This window comes from Passer domesticus, chromosome 18 (assembly GCF_036417665.1).
Source record: "Passer domesticus isolate bPasDom1 chromosome 18, bPasDom1.hap1, whole genome shotgun sequence".
Taxonomy (NCBI): Eukaryota; Metazoa; Chordata; class Aves; order Passeriformes; family Passeridae; genus Passer; species Passer domesticus.
This window is the reverse complement of record NC_087491.1, coordinates 3050831-3071303: the sequence shown is the minus strand read 5'-3', so window position 1 is coordinate 3071303 and position 20473 is coordinate 3050831. Positions and strand designations below refer to the sequence as shown.

At 49.8% G+C, this 20473-nt stretch overlaps 2 long non-coding RNA genes across 3 annotated transcripts; one reads left to right on the top strand and one right to left on the bottom strand.

Moving 5' to 3' along the window:
- Window positions 1-6360: 6360 nt before the first annotated feature.
- Window positions 6361-7644, top strand: LOC135283185 (uncharacterized). Its single transcript, XR_010349042.1, has 2 exons — window positions 6361-7204; window positions 7512-7644. It is a non-coding gene; the product is annotated as an uncharacterized LOC135283185 (long non-coding RNA).
- Window positions 7645-9442: 1798 nt separating this feature from the next.
- On the bottom strand, window positions 9443-19132 carry LOC135283255 (uncharacterized). 2 transcript variants are annotated; one of them, XR_010349102.1, is made up of 4 exons: window positions 18860-19132; window positions 11390-11970; window positions 10430-10624; window positions 9443-10067 (listed from the first exon to the last, which is right to left on the bottom strand). It is a non-coding gene; the product is annotated as an uncharacterized LOC135283255 (long non-coding RNA). The 2 variants fall into 2 exon arrangements; XR_010349101.1 differs by lacking the exon at window positions 18860-19132 and adding an exon at window positions 14795-17001.
- Window positions 19133-20473: the final 1341 nt, after the last annotated feature.

The window sequence follows — 20473 nt, the reverse complement described above, 5'->3', positions numbered from 1 at the left end:
AGTTTCCACTTGTGCTGCTTCCAAACACCCTTTCCCAAGGATGTTGGAGTAGGGACACGATTCTGCAGTCCCTGGTATCAGCAGGGCTCTGCTCCAGGCAGAAAATAGAGCCTGAAGCTGTCCCTGCTCACTGTAGGGGATTTGGGCCAGATGCCCTTTGATGGTCCCTTCCAACCCAAACTCTCCCATGATTCCATGATTTCTGTTGGAAGCTGCTGGTTCTGCTGAGTCTTCCCTGGTGGGTTGGAGTTGGGCTGGGCCATCCACTGCTCTTCCTCCAGCTTTGGGAATGAGGAAAGAGAAGCAAACCCCTGGAGGGTGCAGCCAGTGGCTTGTCACCCACTGCTGTCCTGCTGTCACCTTCCAAGATGGGCTGGATCCCCCCTGACCCCTGGGCTCAAAAGGAAAACATTTCCATGCAATGCCAAGGGGATGGAAGCAGCAAAGGGCTCCCTCAGAGTGAGGAGGCTCAAAAGGGGATGGTCTGGCTGGGTTGTGGGGGGCGTGGGAATCACTGGGATTGCTGCTAGAAGGTGATTTTGTCCTGCCAGGATCTCAGGGAATCAGGGAGCTGCTGGCAGGGCAGGGATGGGGACAGTGCTGGGATGGTGGCTGGACACCCAAACCATGCCTGCATGGCTCTGCTGGGGATGCTCTGCCCATGTTTCCTGCAGCCACGTACCTTTTTTATTTAAAAATGACAAAACCATTAATTAGAATTTTCTCTCTGAATTTGGCTCTGGAAAAAAAAATTAAAAATGTATAAGGCCCTGTGTAGTGCATATGTATATTTTATTGCTGCATAATTGGGATCTTCATTAGTTCCCTGGGTGGTGGAGTGACAGGCTTTTCATGTGCTGCAGACACTAATGCAGGGTGATACGGCTCTCTTTTCTTTTTTATTCTGAGATGCTCCTGCCCAAGCACACTCCAGGCTTCCTCAGAAGGACTCGTGTACCTTTTTGGGGAGCACTCTGGGCTGCAGCGTCACCAAAGCCGAGGCTCTGATTGCAGCAGGAGCCAGGGCGGGGGGGCCGTTTGGAGATGGAGAAAGTATTAATTATGTTAATCCCAAACCCCAGGGTATCACTGCTGCTGCTCTCAAACAAAATGTTACTTTTATCGAAATGACTAAAGTGGGAAAAGCACAATCCAATGTAGTTTAGCGCCGGAGAAGCCGAGCAGGGCAGGGCAGGGCCGGGCACAGGCGCTGCTCCCTGGCTCAGGGCCCGGGGATTTTCCCCTTCCCGGGGCGGCTGACCTGGGGCAGAGGGAGAGAGGACGGTGGAGGAACACCGGCAGCCCCACCCAGGCAGGCCCAGCCTTTCCCCCTTTTCTGCCAGAGCTCAAGACCCCGTTTTGTGATGAACCTGCCCAAGGGTTTCCCTGCAAGCTGCTGAGAGCTCTCAGGTTTCACACTGGGCCCTCTTGTCTTTCAGAGGTTGGCCACTGATAATTTCCCTGTTTCGAGGCAAAGAAAAATTCTTTGTGGCCCAGAAGTGCAGACGTTGGTGAAAAATTCACATCAGCCCCATGGGCATGTTGAATCATAGACTCACAGAAGGGTTTGGGTGGGAAGGGACATTAAGGCTCATCTTATCCCACCCCCACACCTCCCACTATCCCTGGTTGCTCCAAGCCCTTCCAGCCTGGTCCTGACAAAGCCAGCTTCCTAAGGCTGTCCAGCCTGGACTTTGAGCATCAAATCCTTGCGTGCAGCAGCATCTCCCTGCTTATCTGAGCATCTGCAGCTCTTCCTTCTCCCTTCTCACCAGTCTGCCTTGCCTCTGGCCCGGGCTCTGATCAGCTCAAATCTCTACAGAGCTCAGTTCTCACCTCCAAGCATAAAAATCATGATGGGTTTTGCAGCTGGGGAGGCCCAGGTGTGACATTCAGTGGGGTAAGGGCATTGTGAGAGGGTCTGGGCAGAGCCATGGCCTGTGAAGGGCACAGCTCTGCTCGTGTCCCATGTGTAGGGTCACCCCTACAGCTGAGGAGCTTCACCCAGCCCAGGCCAACAGGCACCTGAGAACCTCACAGACCATTCTCTGGGACAGGTTTAGTTGGCTCCAAGAGCCACAGATCACTAATTGCCGTGCAAGACTCTGACCCTTCATTATTTCAAGTGGGTTTGGGTTTGGTGGGTTCTGTGTCCTAATAAATCACATTTTTTAAAATTCTTTGTGACAAACTCTTAACATTAAAGTTACAATGGGTTTATGCAAGACAAAGTGTTCTCCTGAGCAGCCCTGACTGCTCCAGGGTCAAACAGCCTGGTAGGAGGAACTTCTGATGCAACAAACAGAGGGAGGAGTTAGGGGCAAAGCCAAGGGACTGCAGAACTGTCAGGGGCTGCTCCTGTCCTCAGAGCATGTGGCAGTGATGCTTGATCAGTGACTCCTGATCAGCTCATCAGAACATGGAGATACTGGGAACCCCCCTCCGCCATCCCATGGAATAAATTCATGTCACTGCTGAATCAGAGGTGGCACCAGCATGCATTTTAAAAAGTGCATTTTTTAATGCTAAAAAATTGTTGACAAATACGTGTCCCAGTTTTTGAAAAGGCTGATCATATTTTTAGTTCTTTGAACAGAATAAAGATGAGCTTTGCCTTTGCTGTGAGAGCTCCTAATCGACCACTGTCCACTACTGCAATTGGTACTTCTGTGAAACATCCAGCTGAGAATCCCTGCACTGGAGCAGTCACCAAACTCTCCTCAGGATGTGATAAGAATGGAAGAAGGGACCTCCTGAGCCACCCCCTCATCCCCTGTTCCTGCCAATGGTCACTGTGTGATGCCCAGAAGAAACAGGATGACCCTGGAGTGTCTTTTCCCTGAGGAGTCTCCCAGCTTCCAACAAAGTCTGGCTCCAGGATTTTTTGCTGAACAGTCCTCTACATTGCTGTGTTTCACACAAAATCATTCTCTTTTATAAACTGGTTTCCCTGCTTTTGGAACCCGTTTGTCCTTTTGGGCTCCATGACCTGCTCAGCCCCTGTGTTATGAAGGGTAATTGTGCATTCTCAGGGATCTTCCCTTTGCTGGCTTTAAACTTCTTGCCTTTTGATTTGAGATGTTCATTGCAGTGGTTTGTGTTTGGGAAAATAGGGAATAACTGCTCTCTACTCACTCCTCCTCTGTCACTCATGATTTTGTAGCTCTTTGTCCACCACAATCTTTCTGTTCCCTATGCAACCATCCAAGCTGAGGTGTGGAAGTTATTCCAAAGTTGTTTTAAATCCTTGGTTACCCTTCCTGCCCATCGCTAAAGCTCTTCTAGTTTGCAGATTTTTTTTTGTGGCAGTTTCAATAGGAATATATGTCAAGAATGTGCATGACACCCAAAATATGGTCATTCCATGGAGTTATAGATGCAGAAAGTTGTCTCCTGTTTGCTCCTGTTGTTTCTTTTTTTCCGACCCTTACCTTGGGCACTTCCAGGAGTTGTACTGACGTTCCCAAGAACTCTCCAGAACGAGGAAATCTTTCTACATCTCCATTTTATTGCTTTGTGCATCTTGAGATCATTCTTGGCATGGCAGGGCACAATTCCATGTATCATATGGACTCTTCCCAGTCCTCCAGAAAGGGCTGGACACACCCACAGCGACCAGCAGGAATCTCCCAGGTGCTGGGGAATCCATCACTGTGGTGGGACCTGGCTGGGAAAAGACAAAGCAGGAAAAGAGCAAGCCAGGATAACGCTGGAATTAGTGAATTCCTGAATTCCACCATCCAGAGAGGTTCCCTGGCACTGTTCAAACTTCTCTGGCTCCAGCATTACTCTTGAAACACAGAGGTTTTACTCCTGGAAATGTCCATGCCATGGAAGTGGCCATTACACCACACAAGGGACTTTCTTGTTATCTCATGACTGGGAAAACTTTATTTGAAAGCTTTTTTTGGATATCTAAATACTCAAAGCTACATCTTTTCTCCAGGATGTAGAATTGCTCTGTTGGTCAATTTTTGGTGAGATAACACCTTGTTCTGCCTTAGCCCTGCTGATTTTGTTCTTTATTATGGTGTCTCCCAGCTTTCCTTCTAAAAACCCAGGGTTCCCATTTCACAGCTTTCTGTATTTTTCCTTCAAGTCCTTTTAATAAATTGGCAAGAAATTCTCAACCTTCTAATTTCTCATGCATAGGTGATGTGACAGATTTCCCAGTGCAGTTAATAGACTGGAATTTCATTTTTTCATTCCTTTGCTGCTCTTTGGAAAATACCATCTGGTCTTGATGAATTTTTATTATTCAATTTTTAATTTCAAGCCTAAAATATAAAACAGTTCCTCATACTTATCCGTGGTAATGAAAATTCCCCATGTGGGAACATGACTAAATTCCTGTGTTTATTTAAATTTCCTGCTGTGCCCTTTCACAGTTCTCCCACTGAATCCTGATATTCCATAAGCTGTACCATGGCACAGAGTTACCTTCTAGTGCTTGGAAAAAAAAAAGGTTATCATTACTTTTAATATCTTTAGCAAGTTCTTTCTCAAGCACAATTTTGGCCCTTGGTAATGTGGGGTTACATTAACTTGCCAGAGTTATCCTTTGAGTTCGAGTTGCTTCTTTTATCCTTCTTTATAGCCATGGCCAGAATGACTTTTGCCCATTTAAAGCCTTCTAATAATGTTCCAGAACTTCTAATACAGTTTATTTCAAAAGTATCCCAACCACTTTCAATCATTTTACCCTTCTAGCCATTCCCTTTCAATTCCCTTTTAAGTTGTCTCCTTTTTTATTTTTTCTTTTTTTTTTTTGTAGTTTCCCTTTAAACTTTATCAGAGTGGTTTCTGCTCCCCCCACCACCTTTCCTGTGAGTATTGAACTTCAGTCTATTATGGTCACTCTTCTGTGGGGATGGGTTTTGAGGGTTCCCCTTGAACCAGGATTCCTGGACTGCTGCACACTAAATCAAAAGTAGCTTCTCCTCCTCCCTGCACTGGAAGCAGCAGCACTTTTGCTGTGTGAAAATGGAGTCCTGGCCCCTCAGCCCTTTGTAGCAGTCACCAATCACCCCGGGGGGAATCAGAGGCTACTTTTATTTTTGTGGTTTCAGCCCAGGGACCAACTAACACTGCTGAGTCTTTGCTGCCTCTGTCACCATCGTGGAGCTGTCCCTACCATGGGCCACGACACAGCCACCAGGCCTTTTCTTCCCTGAGAGGAAGGGGATGGAATCCATGAGATTTCCATCCACAGGAGCTAATGCTCACTGGCACAGTGAACTTCTTCACCCTGCTGACCTCTGGGATCTCCCGAGTGTCTCATCTCAGCTGCTGGCAGCTGCTCTGCTGTTACCACTGAATTCCACCCGGTGTAGGTGAGGGAGCTGGGAGACCAGCCCCAGCTGAGAGGGGTCCGCAGCTGTCCCTGAGTGTCCCTGGGTGTCCCCGTCTGTCCCTGAGTGTCCGTGGGTGTCCCTGTCTGTCCCTGTCTATCCCTGTCTGTCCCTGGGTGTCTCTGTGTGTCCCTGTCTGTCTGTCCCTGTCTATCCCTGTGTGTCCCTGGGTGTCTCTGTGTGTCCCTGTCTATCCTTGTCTGTCCCTGAGTGTCCCTGGGTGTCCCAGTCTGTCCCTGTCTGTCTGTCCCTGTCTGTCCCTGGGTGTCCCAGTCTGTCTCTGTCTGTCTGTCCCTGTCTATCCCTGTCTGTTCTCATCTGTCCCTGTCTGTCCCTGTCTGTCCCTGTCTGTCTGTCCCTGTCTGTCCTTGTCTGTCCCTGTCTGTCTGTCCCTGTCTATCCCTGTCTGTCCCTGGGTGTCCCTGGGTGTCCTTGTGTCTCTGTCTGTCTGTCCCTGTCTATCCCTGTCTGTTCTCATCTGTCCCTGTCTGTCCCTGTCTGTCTGTCCCAGTCTGTCCCTGTGTGCAGAGGTCAGGGCAGGCCCAGGCTCTGCCCCAGGCCCAGCCATGGCCCCAGAGCCACGGGCAGGGCTGAGCCCAGCAATTCCCCTGCCCGGGAGGCAGAACTGCTGCCCTGGGCAATGCCAGCCCTGAGCAGAGCCCAGGGAGGCTGTGGGCTCTCCTCCCTGGGGCCATTGCAGAGCTGTGAGCACACCCTGCTGTGCCCTGAGCTCTGGGATGGCCCTGCTGGAGCAGGGAGGTGACACCAGTGACCCGCTGTGGGCCCTTCCAACACAAACCCTGCTGTGGCTCTGTGATTCCCTGAAGTGATTCTGTCACTAATTCTGTGATTCTGTGACTGATTCTGTGATTCTGCAACTCTGTGATTCTGTGTCTGTGATTCTGTGACTGATTCTGTGATTCTGCAACTCTGTGATTCTGCAACTCTGTGATTCTGTGATTCTGTGACTGATTCTGTGATTCTGCAGCTCTGTGATTGTGTCTGTGATTCCGTGACTGACTCTGCAATTCTCCGCTTCTATGACTGATTCTGCAACTGATTCTGCAGCTCTGCAACTCTGATTCTGTGTCTGTGATTCTGTGACTCTGACTCTGTAATTCTCTGCTTCTGTGACTGTGATTCTGTGACCCTGATTCTGCAGCTCTGCAAGTCTGTGACTCTGTGGCTGTGGTTCTGTGACTCTGTGGCTGTGATTCTGTGATTCTGTGACTGTGACTCTGATTCTCTCTGCGTGTCCCACTGATTCCTGTCTCTGCCAGGTACCAACAAGACCTGTTCAGTCAATACTTTCTGTTAGAGTTGAGTCTACAGTTCAACTGTCTTAATTTTAAAATTATAAATTATAAATTCCAATAGCTACATGAAGTATTTGGTGTAGGATCAGCTATTTGGGGGATTTTAGGACATTCTTAAACAGCAAAGGTCTGTTTTGGCCCTCTGGGAACCTCTCATGGGCATGTTCCACCAATGGCAAATATTTACTCCATTCAGGTCCAAATCCTGATCCCACACACAGTTTTCTCTAATAAGTGCTTGGAGACTTCTACTTCAGCTGCATCACTTTGGAAGTTGTGCTGTTGAGATCTTACTACATCCCACCCTCGTTAGCAAATTAAGCTGTGTGTAAAACTCCTCTCCTGGTCCTCCTTGGGCCTTTGGTGCTCACTCAGACCATCCCCACTGACTTCACTCAGCACCAGGAGCCACCTTCTGAGTGTGAGAACAGAGCAGAAATCCAAATCTTACTGGAAAACAAAAAATTATTCTGCTTGGGTTGGATTTGTTAAAAACTCTTAGGAAAGAATGTGATGAATCAGAAATAATCCCCCCAGGTAAGTGGTGTAGCTTTCTCAAAGATTGCTTGAGAATTTGGGTGGCTTGCCAATATGTTTTTTCCAGCAAAAGAAAATTTAAAAATTGAGCCAAATCACTATAAAAAATTCTGCAGTGAACTATTTCTAACCATTTTGTGAGGATCAGAACCCTAACCAGCTTCACTAGGGAGAACACTATTCTAGTACCTCTACTTTTATATTTTTAACATCGGGAAATGGAATTTTGGCTTACCTGTATTAAATTCCCAAGGAATAGAAGGGATTAACCCTGGAGACCAAGTACCAGACATGAGTCTGTTCACAGGTGATCTGCTCCTGGTGCTGGAACCACGGGAGAATCAGATGCAGTGGAGAGGATGGAGGAACAGTATTCCCAGGGAAGTGGAGAATCTGGAAATAATGCCCTTGAAGTGATAAAGCACTAAATGTAAATGGAATATTTTTATCAGTGAAGATATATACAACAAAAAATGGTTTTAAACTTCCAAAGGGCAGGGTTAGATGGGATGCTGGGGAGAAATTCTTCCCTGTGAGAGGATGGGGAGGCCCTGACACAGGTTGCCCAGAGAAGCTGTGGGAGGGGATATATTTGTTCATCTTGTGAAGTTCAGGGAGAAATCCCAGTGAGAGGATCACCAAACATTGCTGGGTGGGAGAGCAGGAACCTCCCTGTGGGCCCTGACAGCAACATCTGCCAGTGCAGGGGAAGGTCTGAGCTGGAGAAGGGATGGAAAATGAGGGCAAAGGCATGGGAGAGCCCCTGTGCTCTGTGAGGGTGAACTGCATCACTCCAACTGAGGGCCTGGGCTGGCAGCTCCTCAGCCTCTCCAAGAAGCCCAAATGTGGTAATAAAATACCTTTCACTGGAAGAGGTCCCTTGACCCTTGGAACATTCAGGTGGGAAGGCAATTCTCCAGGGCAGTTTTCATCCAGGAGGAGCCATCAGTTTGTGGGGACCCATTCCTCACTCTGAGAAAGGGCTTTGCCCCTGCAAAAAGGCAAATCCTGGATGTTTGGTGTCCTCCAAAAGAGAAGCCTGGCCTGAACAGAAGCTCTCAGGAGACAGGGGACACTCAATTCCCTCAGGACTTGGTGTCAGGGTTTCATCACCTCCATTGTTAAAATCTTGGGGGTCATTTAGTCTGAATTTCTCCAGCTTCAGCTCCCAGCCATTAGTTCTTATTATGTCTTTCTCCATTACATCAAAGAGCCCTTTAGTACCTGGTATTTTCTTCCTGTGCAGGTACTTACAGCCTACTCAAGCCACCTCTCACTCTTCCTTTCCACAATCTAAACAGATTGTGCTTTTCAAAATCATTCACTTTAGGGCAATTTCTTCTGGCCTCAGATTATTTTTGGGGCTCTTTTCTGAACCTTCTGCTGTTCCTGTTCCCTTTTGCAAGCACAAACATCAGGCTGGCATCTCCTAATCCAGGTTTGATGTGAGCATTTCCATGTGGAGGGAAGAAATCTTCCTCTGCCTGTCCCTGTGTTAACAGAGCATTAACTCTTGGTGCACTGGCAGCTCACATTTGTTCACTTGCCCACAGTGGGCTTTAATCCATTTTAGCCCCACTGTTTTGCAGGAGGTCCTTTTTGCCTTTGGATGGATAAGCTTCACTTGGCTTCACGTCCATACCTGTGATCCCAGACTCAATTTGCTGCCTGGTCAGGGGCATTGCAAACACCTGCTGCTTCCCAAACCCACTGCCAGCTCCAGCACAAGGGGAAATCAGAATTGTTGGACAGCATCTAATTGCTGTGAAACCACATGGACCAACATCTGTTGGTTTTCTAGGTGTTCAGTCTGTGGTGGAACCATTACTTTGCACAGGACTATGCCAGACTCAGTCAGAAATAACTGATGTTAGCCCAGTACCCCAGCTTGAACATCAACAAGGATTAAAAGTTCACAACAGAGTATAAGAAATCTCCTCAGTCTTGTTTTAGGAGGCTGAAATATGATGTTAAAATTTTTTAGGAGGCTGAAATATGATGTCAAAATTTTTGGATCTCACAGATGTTGCTTAATATTTTCCTGCCATAACTAAGCACAGGAAAAAAATATATCTGTATGCCTTGACAAGCATTGGCACAGTGCCCTCTCGTGCTCTCCAGGTGCCCTTTTGCCATTCAAATGCACATTTGGTTTGGGTGTCTGCAAAGAAGAGCAGCCAACTGGAGACTTTCTGTGTGTATTTTATTAATTCCTTATTAATAAACCATGGCTGACAGGGCTGAGTGTGTGACAGAGTAAGGGTCATATGGGCAGGTGGTAGGGCTGAAACTATGAAATGTTCTGCTGGTTTTGTTCAATATTATAACAAATGGAGTAGATGGACAGGGTTTGGAGCAACCTGGGACAGTGGAAGGTGTCCCTGATCATGGCAGGGGTGGGACAGGATGAACTTTAAGGTTCCTTCCCACCCAAACCAGTCTGGGATTCCTGATTCTCAAGCCCTGGAACAGAAGATTTTCATGCAGTGCTGCCAGCTCAGAATCTGTTCAGGATTCTCTCTCTCTCTTAAAAAAAGAAGCGTCTGTATGAAAAGCATTTGTAATTATCATAGAGTGCAGAGTATTAGCACAGCTACAGCTACAGCTGTGTCACTTTGTAGTGCTAATGGTGCATGGTTGGGGTTGTGTTTGCCTGCAGTGACAGCACTAAGGAGCTCTGATACCTGGCAGCCCAGGTGCCAAGATCCAGCAGTATTTTACTACAAATATGGGGGAAACGAAACAGATTTGTGGCATGTAAATGTACACTGGTGGATTGGAGCACAACACAGTCCTTCCTCCTCGTGCCAGGAGTTGGGCCATGGGAGGAAATGGTGATTCCACATAGAACAGATCCAAATCACTGCAAAATAACACAGAATAACACAGCAGAGTGAGGAGTGTACTGACCATGATTACAAAAAAAGTGTGAATTATGCAGCAACACTGACATGAAACACCCACAGAAGTGGCTGAAGAAGAGAAGTATTCTCAGGAGGAGAATTGGATTGGAGGAGGAAAACAGACCCAGACTGACAAACTCTCAGCCCCAGGTGCCAAGCAATCCCACCAGCTCTGTGCTCCCCTTGGGTCAGGAGGGTGTGGGGACACCCCAATTCCCTTTTCCTGTTACTCTGCCTTCCCTCCACTTCTTCTCCCTCTTTGTCCTCCCACAGTGCTGTGCTGGGTCATCAGTCAGACCATGGAGAGGAGCCCACTGCTCACCTGGACACTGAGCTGGACTCTGACGAGTTCCTCAGGGATCTTCCATGGGATGCTGAGCTCCCATCCCACTGCTGGAAAGCTCTTAGAGTGGGATCTTCACAGGATGGTGACAGCAATTCTCCAGGGCAGTTTTCATCCAGGAGGAGCCATCAGCTTGTTGAGACCCATTCCTCACTCTGAGAAAGGGCTTTGCCCCTGCAAAAAGGCAAATCCTGAGGCAGATCTCTATGCCTCACTCCTGCTCTCCTGACAGAGCCTCAGGGGAAGGAGAAGAGGCTCCAAGGAACTCTGTGGAAGCTGCAGTAACTCAGCCTTTCCTGGTGACCTGCTGTGCCCAGGGATTTATCCAGCAATCAGTACTGGGATTCATCTTTCCATGTGCACCAAGCACCCTTGGGACTGACAGTTATGGGCTGAAGTAGAAAATTCAAACATTGCCCTAAGTGGGAGAGAGGCCACCAGCAAACAGGAGCTGCTGGACAGAGCTGGGGAGAATCAGCAGCTCCAGCTTGTCCCAGTCCCAGGCTGGGCAAACCCCCCCTAGGGCAGCTCAGGTGGCAGAAACCCCACGAGAACAGCCTGCAAGGAAATCTTGCTTGCATTTTTTGAGACTTCCTTTGCTTCTTTTAGCAACAAGGTAAAATCCTGGCAGCCCTGAGGGAGCTCCTCACACCCACCCCCGACCAGGCTGTGGCTGCTCTACCCCACCCATCCACTCTGCCAATAAGTGAGAAACATCAACCATGTCTTTTACAAGAGATTGGAGAGACTTGCTGGGACTTCGGCTGGATGTGACACAATTTTTCCACAACTTACAGACTTTCAGCCCAGCATTCAACTTGTTGCCACTTTCAGCCCATTTCTCCACTCCCAGCTGTGTGATGGGCAGGGAGTCACTATTTTCTCCTGGCACCCGATGCCACCCACCCTGTTTTTGTGGTGCTGTCTGAAACAACCCACCTGGAGGCAGAGACAGAGCCCAGGAAATATCAGTCCTGAAGACTTCCAGCTATGTGCAGGTACAAGGCTTGGAAACAGGTGTTGGAAGGGTCAGGGAGTGGAATCCTGATTGCACTCATGGGTGGTCCTACTTTTCCTGTTCTTTATGGACTCTAATATCAATATTTTGCTGATTTAGGGTGATAAAAAGCCACAATTTGTCCAAAAACAACAGAGAAAGGTGAAGAAAGCACCTGCTCTGGTCTGCTTTGTACTCTTTGGTGCCTCTAAGAAAACTCCCAAAAACACAACTGGGCATTTCCTCTGCACGTTTCCCTTCCCATCTCCCTGACAACTCCCTGGGCCATTGGCTGTGGCAAAGGAAGGGAGCACAGGACATTTGCCAATGATCTGGCTCTTTGATCCGAGGTGGTTCTGCCCTCTCATGCCCTCTGAGCCAGGGCCATCCCCCTGCACCTCACCTGCAAGGGCACCCTGAGCTCCTCTGCATTCCTGCTTCACGTGAGTTTTCCCTCCTTGAGCACAGGAAGGTGCTGAATGAAGATCCAGGTGAAAAGAGGTGGCCTGGCATTCTCTCCATCCTGCTGGAAAGGTTGTATTTTCAGTAGCAAATTAAGGAGACTGATTCATCTAATTCTTGTGGCATTTTCCAGCTGCTTTGTCACACAAGGTTACTCCTTTGGCACCCTCATGCTAAGCTTTTCTGAGACACTGCTGCCAGGAAATTCATTATTTAACGAGGGAGTTTCAAAGCAAGGGCCAGGGTTCCCTGTGCCATGGCCTCTGGAGGGTTTTCCAGCCAGCTGGTGACATTTTCCTCCTGCAGCTCCTGGGAAGAGCAGCAAAGGGAAGAACACCAGGCAGCTCTGCTGGGGTGGGCTGCCTGAACTGCCACAGCCTGCTCTGGGTTCCCAGATCCAGGGAGGACTGAAGGACTGGAGGTGCCCCATGGCAGCCTGGCATGGCCCATCCTCATGCTGGCACAGACCAGCAGCTCCTTGGAGCTCTCAGCTGGAGCCTGGTGGCCTCTGAATATGTTAAAGACAAACATCAAGCACAGGAGTCTCAAATATATCTTCTGAGGGGTCTAGAGAGGCTTGACCCTGCTCCAGGTCCCAGGGCAGGAGGAGGGGATGTGACACCATCCACACAATTTCCATTGCTGGAGGTGGGCACCTTGTCACATCTGAGGGTGTCCCAGACCCCGCAGTGTCCCCTCCTTGCTGATGGATTGTTTCAGGGGGCCCCCACTGACTCATTTGGCCTGTCTGTGGTCACACAAGTGACACCAGCACATCCTGTGGGAACTTCAAATGTGGCCAAACTCCCCTGGGACCCCCTGACCCACAGCCTGGTGGAGTCCCTGCAGGTTTTCCAAGCTTGCTGACCCCCATGTTCCATGACTCCTCAGCTTGTCCAGGGCACAGTGCAGCTGGGGCCAGCACCCCCCTCTCCTTTCTCCCTGAGCAGCCACAGCACCACAGTTCTGAGGGGCTGAGAAGGCCTTGTCCCCGTGGAACATCTGGATCCCAGTGGCAGCTGTTCGGTGCTGCCCACCAGGTGTCCCTGGAATTCTCCTGAAGAGAGGAGGCTGCTCAAGCTGAGCTGCTCCAGGCAGCTCCCCTTGGCCCTGCCCTGCTGTCTGCGTGTCACTGGACCCACACAGTGTCTGAGTGTTGTGCCATTGGGGGGTGGCCAGGGGGACACAGGCACCCGAGGTCAGGCCCTCACCCCCAAGTCCCATGGGGAATTTGGGGAGACAGAACACTGGAATCTGTGGAATGCATCTCCTCGCACCACAGACCTGGGCTTCAGCAGGAAGAAGCTAAAGCCCATTTGAAACAGGTGACTCTGACCACACCAAAAATGCCTTTGCCTTGGCCCAATTTATTCAGCTGCACCAGTTCAGCTCCCCATGGTGGCACCCACCTGAATCCTCCTAAGTGGGAATTTTTGTTCCTACAAATCCCAAAATCCCAGACTGGTTTGTGTTGGAAGGGACATTAAAGCCCATCCCACCCCCTGCCATGGGCAGGGACACCTCCCACTGTCCCAGGTTGCTCCAAGCCCCATCCAAGCTGGCCTTGGGCACTGCCAGGGATGCCCAGTGCTCCAGAGCAGAGGGAAATGAGGAAGGGCACACCCTCAGTGACCCTGAGGCAGCTGGGTGTCCTGTAAGTGCTCTGCAGTCGAAGACACTTTACCCTGAGCTGCAGAGTGCTGGTGTCACACATTGTGCTCTATAATTACAGTGTTTCCATTGCAAACTCAATTTTTAGGGGTTTATAACTTTTCTGAAGCGAGCGAGCAGCAATGACCTGTTTCTGCATTCCAAGCAGGTTTTAAGGTCATTATGTGAGCGTTAACTTTCTGCTACATTGTGTTGTAATGGAATGAGTCTTTCAGAGGAAAAGCATTCCACAGGATTGGCAAAAATGAGCATATTCATCTTAATTTTTGCATCTACTTAATTTCAGGAACTTTTATAATTAAATGTTTAGTTGCACTGGCAAATAGAAGAAGCAAATCTTTGCCATCATGAAAACAATTCCATTCCATCTGTGTGCTGTGTTGTGGAGGAATCAAAATAGCTTTACATGGAACTTGTCCTTAAAAAGCCAATTTTTCCATGCTGGAAGAGCAGATGGGTGTTATTTTTTCCATGTTCTTTCTCACAGGCTTTGGATCCTGCTCTCCAGCTGGTATCCACGGATCACTTGCTTGGGAACGTGCCCTTCCCCAGGGAATTGCACATTTTCCTGCACTGCTGCATGGAGTTCTGCGACAGCATCAGGAGTGGGATCTGCCACCCTGGAGTTCCAGCAGGGCTGTGGGAGGTGAGGCTGTGGGCAGTGCTGGCCAGGGGGACAAAGCAAAGCCCTGCTCCTCACAGGGACACCAGGATACGTGAAATCTTCTGCTTCCCACAGCTGAAGGACATGAGCCACCAAATGCATGACCCTTTCCCAGGCAACAAAATTGCCCAGGAGACCACAAACTGCACTGAGAAGGGTCTGGTTTACAGCCATTGCCTTTTTCCTAGAAGGAGACCATCACATTTTATAGGATTCCCACTGGGATCATTGCTCAGGTGCTTGGCTGCAGAGTAAATCAGAGTAAATCAGGGCAGTTGAGCTGAACTTGAGTTTCTCTCAGATATGTGATTCCACCTTGACTCACAGCCAGAATTTCCTTTAGGGAACCACCACTCTAGAGTGGGAAAAGTGGATTGTTCCCAGAGCTATGGATCTTGCAAGCTGCCTGCAACTGATGACCCTACAACTGGAAATAATTTCCTATTGGGAACATTTCCTATTCCTCTAGCAAAAATTTGAACAGGTGGGAGAGAAAGAGAATCGTTCAAAGGCTGGAAAACAGCATTATAATCCAAAACAGGCACTCAACCTTTTTTATCAGTCCAAAAGATGTAACTCGTGGATTTCAAGTTCTTCCATGGATTTCAACTTCTTTCATGGGCAGGGGAACTGGAATGGCAGGTGAGTCTTGGGCAGGCGTTTGTGTGCACTGAGGTCACAGTGGGGATTTGTAGGATGAGGGTTAGAGAATGGCTGGTGAGAATTAGGATTTTTTCAGTGGAAAGTTAGAGCAAAGCTATTTCTGAGCCCTTCAACCCACTGCCTCCCAGGCTTCATCCCCTGAGCACCTCTGCTTGTAGCAGTGGGACCTCGGGGTGTTATTGAACCAGGTGAGAAGTGATCTCCCCCCTGGAGAAGAGATCTCCTCACTCCTTGGGCAAATGGGAAAGGAGCAAAGAACTGACTTCAGGAGGCAGGGGCTGTGTCAGGCTGTCCTTCTGTAGAAGCTCCCTGGGAGCAGGGCAGAGCACAACCCCTCTTCAGACCTTTATCAGAGTTCACAGAGTTAACTGAAATACTCCTGCTCCTACAGCTTTAATTCATTCAGAGTTGCTCACAAGCTTCTGATAATAAGACCTAATTTATAATTAGGCTTTATCAGTAATCAGTTAATTTATAGAACCCTAATTCTCACGAAGGTATTTCAGAGGCTTTGCTTATTACAATGTGGAGTTAATGCCCATAGACAACCAAATCACAGTGATAGGAGGGAAACAAATTTCAAGGTAATCCTACTCTGTAACTGCTTGGGTTATTTACTTGGGGTTTCATGCAGTGGGTGGAACAGGCAGTAGCATTTCAGCCAGCAGCCAGGGACAAGGGGACTTCCTTCCCTCAGATGTGTCAGGGGTGGGGTGTCTGTTACAGGTAACCTCCCTGTGCACTGAGCCCGCTGTAATCTGCCAGGGATTCCCAGAGCTGGAGATGTGCTGGGAAATGAGTCCCACACGGGGGAAGGGGAGATGCCGATGGGGAGGGAGCCAGGGCTGAGTGGTGGGACTTCACCTCCAAGGCTGAATCAACAGCCACAGAGAAACCACAGAACACTCATCAGCCTCAGGTCTGACGGTTCCAACACTGCCAGTAAGAGTTCCCAAAAACTCCCAAACAGTGGGATATTTCTAGTGGAACTGAGTCCCTAAATGGATAGTCACTGTGCTCTTGTGCCTCCTTGGGATGCAAAGCCCGAACTGTTCCCCCTTTCCTGCAACCATGTCACCCTGCAAACCCATCTCCACCTTCCCACCACCTCTCCCTGCTTTCAGACCATTCCACAGTTCTGATTCCTGGTTTCTCACGCAGGCAGAACTTTGCTCTCCCATCGTTCCCTCCAAAGCCCAGAGGATAAATCCAGACAACTCCTCTCCATCCCCTTCTCTTCAAATCCTGTTACTGATAAGCAAGGCTTACTTGTAAGGGCAGCCTTGTGACATGGCTCTGGCCTGTTCCTTAGGCTAAGGAGAAGGGAACTGTGAGAGAGTGACTCAGCTAGGGGTACAGAGACATGAGAGATGTGAGACACGTGAGACATGTGAGACACGTGAGACATGTGAGACACGCTGTGACTGCTGCATGTGCACATTGTGGGGTATGGTGCTTGGTTGACCTGGGCTTGTGCCTTAGAACCATGTGAACAGGTAACCAGCTAACTGCTGAAAAAGGCTGGGTTTTTGGCAATGAGGAGCTCTCCTTTGCACTGCCTGGGGTCCCTGCATCGCTCGTTATTGCACCAAAATCCCATCGCTGTCCATTTCTTGTTTCTCTTCCAAAAGAAGCACAATCCACAAACACCCTTGCTGTGCCTGCTTTCAGAGAATTGGTAACTATTTTAAGCCTTAGCCCAGGCCCTGGTGAGCCTGGATTGCTGCCTTGCAGTGCAGAGCTCTCCTCGGTGGACTGTCATTCCTCCAGTCCTTAAGCCCTCAGAGAACTCCCAGTCAACCAGTTTCAATTAAATTTCAATTAACAGATCTGAGCAAAGTGTTCTCTGCCACGGCATCACCAGGAGGGCTGGATTAAAGCACAGAGACGAGCAGCTCACCCCAAGGCCCTTCACTTTGGGACTGTGAGGCCACGTGCAAAGCTCCAAAACCAGAGCTGTTCTGGTGCTGGCTGGGTCTGTGGCTGGCGTGAGGGCAGGGCTTTGGGAACAAGGAAGGAGTCCCCATCCCAACAGGGACCCCTGGCCTGCAGGAGTCCTGGGCCAGCAGCTGGGTGATGCTGTCCATAGGGCACAGCCCTGGGGCATGCAGAGCCATGGGCCAGATGTTCCAATCCATCCCTTCAGCTCCTGACTTCCCTTTGCTGTTGGATTGTGTGTCTCATTCACCATTTGTATTTGTTTTACCAAAACCTTGTGAAGGGAGCTTTGTTAAGTCCTTCCAGGTCCCAGCTGCAGCAGCTGTGTGTCACCACCCATTTCACCTCCCTTCCAAAGGCACCACTTTCCCCAATGTTCTCCCACCACATCGTCCCAGGGATGTTTCTGCTCTCTGCACATGCAGCAGCAGCTCAGATCTGTTCTCCAGCCCCTGCCTTTCCCTTGGAATTCCACCATCCTCACTCAGATCCCTCTCACTCCTCAGTCCACTCCTAGGATAGGTTTTCTTTGATCCCCAAACGTCTGAGCTGCCTTCTCCTGATGCCACATCAGCCAATTCTCCTTCCCTGTGATTGCAGAGGAGCTGCAGCCTGTTGTGCTTTAATTAAAGTGTATTAGCAGTGGTGTGTTATTGATTTACTGTACATTTGCATTAGCTGAGTACTTCACGCTCTTATCTGATGGGCAGAGCAGGGATACAGTGCATGGGGCCTCCCTGGTGAAACCTGAGCAGGAGAAGGAGCAGGCCCACCTGGGTGGATCTGCAAAGCTCTGGCTGCTTGGCAGTGGCTCCTGGAATTGCCAGATGCAAATCCAGATGATAAAGCATGAAACCTGAAAAGCAGTTTTATTCAGACTGGCAGAAATTCCCAACCCAAGTTTTTCACATTTTGTGTTTCTGTCTCTATTTCCTGGCTCACAGCACAGAAAGTGCTGTGGCCTGTGCCCCTTCTTTCAGGGTGGGAGCCACCCAGCTAGTAAAACACCCAGAAAATTGTGAGTTCATCCCGTCAGAGCAGGCTCATGGTGTGGGAGGTCAGACCTGGTGCTTCTGTGACCAGGGGAACACCCTTGAGGTGTGCAGGGAAACCTGGGGTTGTCCCCACCAAGGGAAAAAGGCAGTTCCTGTGCTCCAGTGGGTCCCTCCAGCAGCTCAGTGAGGCCAATCTTGGTACCACACCACAAAACAGAGCTCAGCACTCCCTCCTCCCACCCCACAGTCTTAGCAGTGGGGGGAACCTCAGGCAGTGTCTCCTCTTGCCTGGTAAAGGTGCCTCTCTCCTCCATCGTGTGCTGCACTCAGCAGGTTAAGGTTATGGGGCAAGGAGAGGACGGGGACACGGCAGAGAGAGGAAGGGGACAGGGCACATCTCAGAGAGCTCAGTGCAACACCCAGCATAGGTGGGACACGATGGACAAGAGAAAGTGGGGAAATGGCTCAGCCTGCTGCAGCTGCTGGTCACAGACAGGCAAGGGCATAGAGTCACAGAATCAGAATCATGGGATCATGGAGTCACGGAATTATAGAATCACAGTCATGGAATTATAGAATCAAAGAATCATAGAATCATGGAGTCATAGAACCATATAATCATAGAGACATAGACTCATAGAATCACAGAATCAAGGAATCATGGAATCACAGAGTTATGGAATTATAGAGTCACAGTCATGGAATCACAGAATCACAGAGTCATAGAACCATATAATTATAGAGACACAGAGTCATAGAATCACAGAATCAGAATCGTGGAATCAAGGAATCGTGGAATCATAGAGTCAGAGAGTCATGGAATTACAAAATCACAGAGTCATGGAATCAGAGAATCACAGAGACACAGAGAAATAGAATCGTAGAATCACAGAATCACAGTGTCATTAAGGTTGTAAAAGACCTCCCAGATCATTAAGTCTGAGCAAACACCCTCATCCCCAGTGGGGATCAGGGCACCAGGAGCCTGTGAAGGATCCCAGCTGACCAGATCCCAGTACCTGCACCAGGCTGCACTTCACAGCTTTTGCTTGGTGTTGTGACATCTGTCACACGAAGCCAGGCAGAAAGTCCTGACCCACACAGGATGAGTCTGGAGTGACTGCACAGCCGTGGCAGTGTGTGGTTGTGGCTGTTTGCCCAGCCCTGGGTGTTTGCACTGCCTGCCCCAATGGAGGAGCCCTGGCTGCTCCACAGGTCTGTGGCTCTGCTCTCCAGGGGTGGCTGGGCTGGACTCTACTCCTTGGGGGTCCATGCTGGGTTTCCAGTCCCACATGCCCTGAGCAGCTGCAGGGCTGAACCACCCTGTTCCCACTCTGCCTCAGCAGGGTCCCCTTGAGAGGAACAGCACAGTATCAGCTCCTGTGGGCCAGCTTCTCTGACTGGTATTGATGCAGCACCTGCACACAGAGATCTGAACTCTCCATCAGACCTGGTCCATCCCCTGGTGTCTTTTGGACACCTTGAGGATGGATGTGGCACCCCCAGGTGGCCCAGGGGCTGAGGCAGACACAGGGTTGCTGGTGCCACTTCACCCCAGCCCTGGGTCAGTGTTCCAGCCCAGATTTCAATGCCATTTCACCACGGCAGAGCCGAACAGAATCAGAGCTGGCGAAGCCCATTGCACTTCTACCAACAATATTTCACTGCTCATCAGTAGGTCAGGGAGAGCATTACTTCAAAATGCATCCCAGAAATAGCTGAGCCACCCACAGGACATAGCCCCACCTCCAGCAAGGCTGAACAAGACTTTTTGTGTCACAGGAGGGTTTGCACCTCCCAGCCCAGTGCCAGGGATGGACTGCTGGGGAAGGACCAGACTCATGGGCTGCAGTTTTAACAGCTCCTGAGGCTCTCCTGGAAGAGGAGCCAAACTCAGCCCATGTCTGCAGGAGTGCACAGCCCAGGGGCAGGGCTGAACCCCATGTCAGCCAAATGATGTCCTGTGCTGTGGTCCCAGCTGACTTTGAAAGTGAGGAAATGACCCTCCATTAAGCTCCTTACCCATGGCCATGATCCACATGTGCCTCAGCACAGGGAATTGGAGATCAGTCTCAAGGAAGGGTCCTAAAACCAGCCTGAGAACAGCCTCAGCTTGTCCATATTGAAGGTGTGGAGGGTTTATGGCAGTCAGACCCCAGGTAGATCCTCGGTGCACAGGTAGAGCCCAAGGTTTGGGCCAGCTTGGGCTGAGCACATCATTCCCCCACGGGAGAACTTGAATATCTGACAGCCTGAAATCTCCAGGGTTTCACACGCACCCTCTGCCTTGGGGGAACAATTTAGCAGCAGAAGTGAACCCCACCCTGCTGGAAAACCCCAGCACGCATTGGGAAGTCCCATAAACCAGGTTACCTGCAGCAAACCTGGTGGATCTGCCCCTGCAATGGCACCGTGGAGAGTCTGCTCTGCTCCCTCAGCTCCTGCCCACACACAGCCAGGGGCACACAGGAGGGTGGCCTCCAGCAGCATCCTGAGCTGCTGATTGCTCCTGGAGACATGGCTGAGGTCCTGGCCAGCTCTGTGCTCCCAGCAGGAAGGAGATGGGATGTGGGATTCAGCAAATACCTCTCCAGAGGCTGCCCAAGAAGCTGTGGCAGCCCCTGGATCCCTGG